This window comes from Schistocerca serialis, chromosome 4 (assembly GCF_023864345.2).
Source record: "Schistocerca serialis cubense isolate TAMUIC-IGC-003099 chromosome 4, iqSchSeri2.2, whole genome shotgun sequence".
In the NCBI taxonomy this organism is placed as follows: Eukaryota; Metazoa; Arthropoda; class Insecta; order Orthoptera; family Acrididae; genus Schistocerca; species Schistocerca serialis.
The window spans coordinates 804,577,793-804,586,387 of record NC_064641.1 but is presented as its reverse complement, the minus strand read 5'-3'; positions in this window follow the sequence as shown (position 1 = coordinate 804,586,387).

Below are 8,595 nucleotides of genomic sequence, written 5' to 3'. Positions count from 1 at the left end.
GAAATGTTACCATTCTCACTATTACGCCAGATACGTAATTCACATACCAAGTTCGTCGTATTCATGATTTCCTCTTCAAAGTAACATACCGTACTTATTATTTAACACAAAATGACATTAAAAATTTAAGTTATTCACGAGCAGCTAGTTGAGAATATGTATGAACTTCAAATGACACGACGAACACTCTCGTTCTGCATATGGATTCAGACCCAAGTCATGCAGACTAAGCAAAGACTTCGTGACTGACGGAAACTAACAGTCATTCCTGACTAGGCATACAGAGAGTGATATACCTCGATTTTAGACACTATCAGTTATCAAATATCAACTTTAAATTACATAACTTAAGCATCTTTAACGGACGCGAATTCCTACCCAGCAACTATTGTCCTTGTTAACAAACTACGAGAGATGTTAAATATTGCTTCTTCACAAGTAACATACTTGGAATGCCATGAGGTAAAGCTTTGTGTTGGACAGCGATTCGAACCCAGAACCTAATTGGATTGTCATCGAAGCACAATCAACTGTGACATTTCGGATTTTCTCGGCAGTAGCTAGATGCTTTAACTGAAATGACGAGACGAAACATTAATTTTTTCTTTCCCAGGACTCCAACCTGGCACCTATCGCTGTTATATTCTAGAGAAAACGAACGTTAAAAATGGGTTTGTTACACCAGCAGCGACATGTGAGCATGTTTGAACTAGAAATAATATGAGGAAGAGTTCAGTGCTGACTGGGAATCGAATCCCACACATATCGTTGTTGACTGCATACAATGAGACGTCAGATACCGAATTTTTCTCCACCAGCTGCTCGGAATAACATCCTTGAACTTACAGTGATCTCGCAAACAGTTCTGTGTCTCACTGAGACTCAAAAACGTCAGATATCGTTAGTGTTGACAACGAATGAAAATTCATTAAAAATCAAAATTATTATCCACCAGCAGATAGGTGTTCTCATGCTAGAGCTTGATAATAAATAATGAAAGCTTTAGTGCCGGGCCAGGATTCGAACCCATTCACGTGCAATATATGGAGATATTGAGGAATCTGCATTTTTGAACAAACAACAAATTGCAGTCGAGCTGTATTGTCACGAAGGGATCAAATTCCGCGTTAAGGGCGGTCTGAGTTGCATTCCCAGCTCAGAACCAATTTTATAGACATACAGAAGCTCAAAGAAAAGATGGAATAAGTGTCCTGTGACGCTACATAGCGTTTGTTTCGGACTAGAAATAAATAACTAGTATACTGCTGATAGAGTTTCTACGTGGCGCGACTCCTGACTTTATTGTGGTTCAACCTAACGTCTACTTGGTAGAGAAGGAATATCATGTTTAAAGAATAATGTCAAACCACAATGCTATTATACCTTCTTCACTTGGCGTAGCCAGAAGAGAACAGAATCTGTCTCTCCTTATCAAAAATCATCAGCAGAAATTGAAATCGAACCCACACCATAATTATATGAACCTAGCATCAGTCCAAGAGACCACCAAATTCTCTTCTCTATCACTCATTCATAATAACGTTGCGCCACACTGGATGAGAATTCTGACACACAGGTTCCCTGTAGTGATTTGCAGCATGTTCAGTACATTCAGTTACTAGGTTGACCGAACCGCCATTAACTATCCGCCTCAGCTACCCAGTGCATACATTCGGCTCTGTTTTGTAATCACCAAAATAAAACCACGTAACTGACACCTACACAGAACTGCCAACAGTGTAGGATGCAGAAATTTAAATAGGAAGTGTTTCTTTCGACTTAAGCTACTCTATTGCGCTATCTGCTTATTGAGAACATCGTGCTGTGCGAAAGAATGGCTATAACTGTCTGTCTCTCAGAAGTCTAGATCCGACCAAATGCATTATTTCACAGCACTGCGCAGTGCGGAAGTTCTGGAGGATTTGTTGTTGACTTCTGGAGATGTTGCACCTATGTGTCAGCTAGCAGCGTAATGGTAAGCGTTGTGCACTGTTGGTAAGACATCGCGAGTTCGGCTACATTCACTGCTACATTTTTTAAAACGCAATACTCTGTCTGCTGAAGTTATCGAGCTAATGGAACTTTGAACATAATGCCCTTCACTTCTGAACCCAAAATAGTTGCATGTGGAAAAATAGCTAACTTCTGCGACATTTTGTTCTTTTCAGGTTTAATAGATGGCCAGGCTGCAGATGCATCTCTAAACTTTTGTATTATGTATGGGGAAAGCGCATCATGCCAAAATACGTCATAAAAGTATTTTCTACATTATCTGTGGTGTGGCAGTTGCATTTTATTCTTCATCAAACCTTGTTTGACAGATTTACCTCAGAACAAATTCTCTACATGCTTGTAATCAATAAATTGCATGTGCATTGTCAGACTGTTATAGATGACATCAGAGAATTCGCAAATATCGTTGATGATTAATTTCTCTCCCATGTTAACTAATGTTTTAACAACATTAAAAGAACCTTACGAAAATTGTGCACTGCATTATAAGAAATGAAATAAAACTACCCACGATAACCTTACGACGAAAGCCTGTTTCAATAAAACTGAGTATCTGTACACAAGCGTGCCTCTATCGGCATGAAATAGTAAAATACTAATCATTTAGATTTCGTTTGAGTCTGTGTTTGAGTGGTATGCTATGTCATACTCAAGTGGTGTGCAAATGTGGCATTTCATAAATAAAGTTATGTATTCCTAGAAACCCAAAATTTGTTTGTCAGCAGCGGAAAGAGACGTTACCTGTTGTGCAGCATTGTAAGTTTTTCACCATTTCACTATGATCCGAAAGTATTTTCTTGCAATTTCCTTATCGATGTATGATCCGACTGCTTGTAGCTCTTTCACAGAAGGGATAAAAACGATACAGTCAGCAACACTGGAACCGCAAACCATAACAAACGCTTTTTCAGAAGTTAGCACGTTTCCACAGAGCCAGGGAAGAGGTATACGTCTAGGTTTCCTCTTACGAGGCCAATAGCGGCTAGAACTCGTAAACCGCTATTTAAAGGAAGAGATTAGATGCGATTTTCACGTGCAAAGACTTTCCTGGGCTGAAAACCGTAAATTTACTATCTTTTGTTACAGCTCAAGCGATAATAATTCAGATTATTCAATGGAAATGACAGGAAAACTCAAGTGAAATGTGAGGCTTAATTCCGTGCACATCATGAAGTAACTCGTCGATCACAGAGTTGCCAAACATACCTTGCCTTGTTGCCAAATCTCAGTTACATTATCAGCAGGAAGAAGACGAACCGATGTGATCCTACAGTGGGCTGGGAAGTGACCATAGCTGACGTCTCAAAGTCGCGGCTGCTATGGCGTGGAATACTTAATCTGTCTGATTCACATTGCTGTAACTGGGTTTAGGGACTGGAGCGTAGTTACTAATACTCAGAACTGACTGCAAACTAAGCTTCATAAATCAGTAACTCTCATAGTTGTTTTTATATTTCTTTCGTAAGTGCACTCAAAACTAAGAAACTCATTGACGGACGTTTTCGTGCCTCGCACAACAAACAAATGAAAATAAAAAAGAATGTGTGTGTTTGTGTGTGTGTGTGTGTGTGTGTGTGTGTGAGAGAGAGAGAGAGAGAGAGAGAGAGAGAGAGAGAGAGAGATCAAAATAATAAAGAATGAGATAGAGAGAGTAAAAAATTGTTGCAAAAAAACTGAATCATGGTATGTAAAGATATGTTTCATTAAAATGACACGTTCCACATAATTACGAAATGTCGTATTCATGATCTGTGGAACAAGTATTAATCTAATATAATCTAATCATATCATATTGCTGACTAGTCATGAAGAGGCATGACTTACAGAAATTTTCGCCAATATCAGTAACCAAATCTAAACTTGAAAATAAAAGGCGACAGTTTTTGTAATAAACCGGGACTCTTATAAAGACCCTTTCGTCCATGTTAACTAACCACGAAAGATGTGTGATATACCTCCATTCAGAGGTAACAAAGTGTTCAAGCATTTAAAGATGAAGCACATGATGTGAAGTTCTGTGACGGAGATACGAACCCAACACGCAATCTGATTGTTAACTAAATAAAAGCAAATGTTACGTATCGGTTTTTCTTACCAGCTGCTAGATGTTTGAATGTAAAATAAGGGTACAAAAATTTTTGTGCCGGAGCGACAATCGAACCGCACTCCTACCGTCCTTCTTTATCATCTACGAACATAGCTTAAGTAACATTTGCTTACTCACCAACAGTAAGATGTGGGCATGTTTGACCAGAAATAACGACACCTATTGCGATTGTTGGCAACACATTAACAGACATTAAAAATGCACGTTAGTTTTCACTAGCAGCTTGGTATGCACGTGACAGGGCTTGAAATGAAATTATGAATATTTTTGTACTGGATCAGGATTCGGACCCACATACTTACCTTTGGAGGAGACCTAGAGAAGATTGCAGTCTTGGGAAAAGGAACGAAATCATTGAACTATACTGTTCCTACTTCGAATGCTGTAGCTAACGTTGCTCTCAAGACTAATATTAGTAGATAGGAGGATACAAAGAAACAATCAGACTCATGGGTGTGGACAGAAACTAAAGTGCAGATGTGGGCACTGTGCAGATCTGCGCTTTTCCATCTTCAGATCTATACAAATAATGTATACTAATCAGCGTATGCATTGCTTTCATAATGTTTCCCTCTTGCTTCGTCTTCTAATGATGAACTGGATCCACACCCATGAGTCTGATTGTTTCTTTGTATCCTTCCATCTACTATCTTTGTGTGTTATTGCTCGGTGTTCAAAAGCAATACATTATGCCTGCTCCCACGAGGTATTACAACGAGGTCCCAAGAAGGCTAACGAATTATAATCAAAATACACTGAGACGCCAATTTGTCTGTCGTTATGGTGTTAAGTCGATAGAAATAGTTGGGTATTATTGCCTGCATCACTTGCATGCCATTGCCGTCTTCTCTTTCGTTTGTGCACTGCGCATGATGCAAGAAATATTTGTGTTTTGCTTGCTTCTGTGACAGGTTTCACCCCATTGAATGCGAGCAAGCTCACGAATAGACTATCAATAATTGGAATTACGCAATAATAAACATAAAATGTGTATTTTTGCATTATGTATCCCGATGAAAAGAACTGTAAATAGATTATATGCCTACTTGATTATTAATCGCGCTTCTCGATGCCTTCCTCAGAAAATGAAAAGAAAAATAAAGAGAGAGAGAGAGAGAGACAGAGAGAGAAAACAGAAATGTAATTCAAATATCAGCCGCTGACTCCATGTTCGTCTCGTGATGTAAAGCAAGGATAGTTGATAGCTAGTATCTCGTTGTACTAGCGATATGTATGGCTACAGGGTTCTTTCTTTTCTCTCTGCGAACAACCAGAACAGATTTCAGTAACAAATTTGTAAGAAGACCAATGCAGTGCGACAATTAAACACTCTGTCTTTCTTGGTTATTTTGTTAATCCTTAACAATTGCCTGTGCTGCAGTAAACATCTTTGATTACTGATTTTTTATTACTACCATTGTCATTGTCAGGGTGGCCGGACGCGGGATTGAACCGTTGTCCTCCCGAAGTAGACTTAAGTGTCGACTCAGAATTATCATCAATCACCCGATATACAGTTGGTCGATAGCGCAACGCACGTTCAATCTGTCTATCACTATAACCATTTTGACGAAACGTAACTTCAAGATGAGACAGCTCAGCTGGCAAAGTCTCAGCGTCGGAAACGACATGTGCCCTTTGTACCAAGGCACAAAGTATCCCTTCACGCTGAGCCGGATGCTAACAACCAATAGCCTGTAAATACAAGTCGGTGTGAGTACATTTCCTGTAGACTGCATGTCCCAATGATCCATCATCCTTCCCCCTAGCCGGCCGCGGTGTCCATGCGGTTCTAGGCACTTCAGTCCGGAACCGTATGACTGCTACGGTCGCAGGTTCGAATCCTGCCTCGGGCATGGATGTGTGTGATGTCCTTAGGTTAGTTAGGTTTAAGTAGTTCTAAGTTCTAGGGGACTGATGACCTCAGATGTAGAGTCCCATAGTGCTCAGAGCCATTTGAACCATTTGAACCTTCCCCCTAACCAACATGTCAACAAAGGGAAGGCAACCATCGCCTTCTACCTCTATCGTAAAACGAATGTTCAGGTGGATCGAGTTCAGATGTTCTAGAAAGGTATTCAAATTCTCCCTTCCATGAGGCCAAACAACAAAGATATCGTCGACATATCTAATGAAACAGGTGGATTTCAAAGGCGCCGACTGAAATGCACGTTCCTCAAAGTCTTCCATATACAAATTTGCGATCACAGGAGACAACGGATTACCCATTGCAACTCCATCGTCAGCTCGTTATAGTGGTCATTGAATAAAAAGTAAGTGGATGTCAACACATGCCGAAAGAAATTAGTTAACTCTGCACCAAACATAGCCTCAATTAACCGCAACGACTCAGACAGGGGAACACGAGTGGAGAGAGAGAGACCACATCGAAACTCACTAAAATATCAGAGTCATTCAACAGCAGTCCCTCCAAACGACGTAAAAAATCAGCTGAGTTCCTGATATGACGTTCACACCGACCTACTTGTGGACTCAACAGAGAAGCAAGATGCTGGGCTACTCGATATGTCGGAGCACCGATATTACTCACTGTAGGACGGAAAGGAACCCCTTCCTTGTGAACCTTCGGAAGGCCATATAATCTAGGGGGAACAGCACTATAGGTGTTAAGACTCACGATAGTGTCCTGCGACAAACCACTTTTCTTCAGGAGGCTGATGGTCTTTCTCTCAAGACTTTTTGTGGGGTCAGCATCGATTCTGCGATACGCTGAATCAGATAGTAAACGTTGCCTCTTTTGTACATAATCCTGTTTATTTAAAACAACGGTGGCATTGGCCTTGTCCGCAGGTAAAATAACAATATCAGGATCAACATTGAGAGAGCTTAAAGCAGCCCTCTCTGCTGCTGTTACATTACTCTTGGGTGGTTCAAATGGTTCATAGGGATCTGGGCACTATGGGAGTTAACATCCGAGGTCATCAGTCCCCTAGAACTTAGAACTACATTAATCTAACTAAGGATATCACACACATCCATGCCCGAGGCCGGATTCGAACGTGCGACCGCAGCAGTCGCGCGGTTCCGGACGGGAATGCCCAGAACCGCTCGGCCACCGCGGCTGGCACTCTTGGGTGGATGAGCCCTAGTCAACACACGGAATTCCTCCCTCTCAACCTCCTCTGCAGCGTCAGGGGGTAGTTTGCAAACTGCCTGTTCAATTGAACTAATAAAATCAACTACCGGAAAACTCTTCGTGGTGGGTGCAATATTTAAACCCTTCCCGAGCACGGATAAGGTTGCATCGTCAAAAGATTTCTCTCTGAGATTTATCTCAGAACGTCGAGATATAACATCCGACTCCGCGCGATGAAAACGTTCAAACTTTTCCAAATGGCGGCCAGTAAAGGCATTGTATTTCCAGTTAGCTTAAGTCCATGAGGCACAGTCCAAGCAATCCCGAGTGAAATCAGACAATTCCGATGCAACCATTAAATGAAAACGGAACAATTCTTTGGAAACAGAATCCAAACGTCGACGAGTAAAACGAATCCTTTCACGAACAAGAGCCAAGCCAGCAGGTTGCTTGATGCGATTGGCGGCAGGAGAATTAATATGGTGCATAACCTTGGCAAATATTGGGACACGATTTTCTTCATGACAACTCAATAAAAACGACAAAGCACATTGCAGTCTAACTCGACAGCTACGTAGTTTATCCATTTTACGTAAACACTGATACATTTCCTCCCCGGTCGCTGAAAGTGTTACCTGGCTGAATTCCCGGGAGTTATTTGAAAGCTGTATACGCCAGGAGAAACACAAGACGAATTCAGATCCACTTGAGGAGCCAGTGTAGAGAGCCACTGTGCTCATTCCTGAGTGGAGTCAGCGAAGCAGACGACTGTTGACAGCTCATCACTACTGCCACTGGCATGTCATATGGATCCGTAAAAGGTGTGATGGCGGTTGATATAGATCCAGAACCGGTGACTAACGTTAATAACAAAATTAATGCGATTTGCACTGACAGTTTTATACATTTAGATTAATAACATATTTGTTTGTTTTGCTGTATTTAGTTCCATATTAACCACTTTCCCATCAAGAGATCTGTCCGACATTCTAGGACTTTGGTCATTGTTGGTGAACAGGTTGTTCTCCAGTGAACAGAGGGGCTAGAGACTATTGCCAAGACAGGGAAACATGCCCGTGTACGGCCTCCAGATACTATTCTCTTACCAGGGAAATGTGAACCCATATAGTTATTGTTTCAGGACCCAGAAATATACTTTGTAATGGCCAGTCAAGCAGAGCTGTCAAATGGCCAACATTAATGGGACATGGAGCTACTAATCCTAGAAAAATTGAGTATCTAATGATAACGACTTCAAAATGTTCGAAGGAATCTTTATTGATTTGTGTGTGTGTGTGTGTGTGTGTGTGTGTGTGTGTGTGTGTGTGTGTGTGTGTGTGCGTGTGCACGCGCGTGCGCTCGTGTGTGTCTGGGTGGG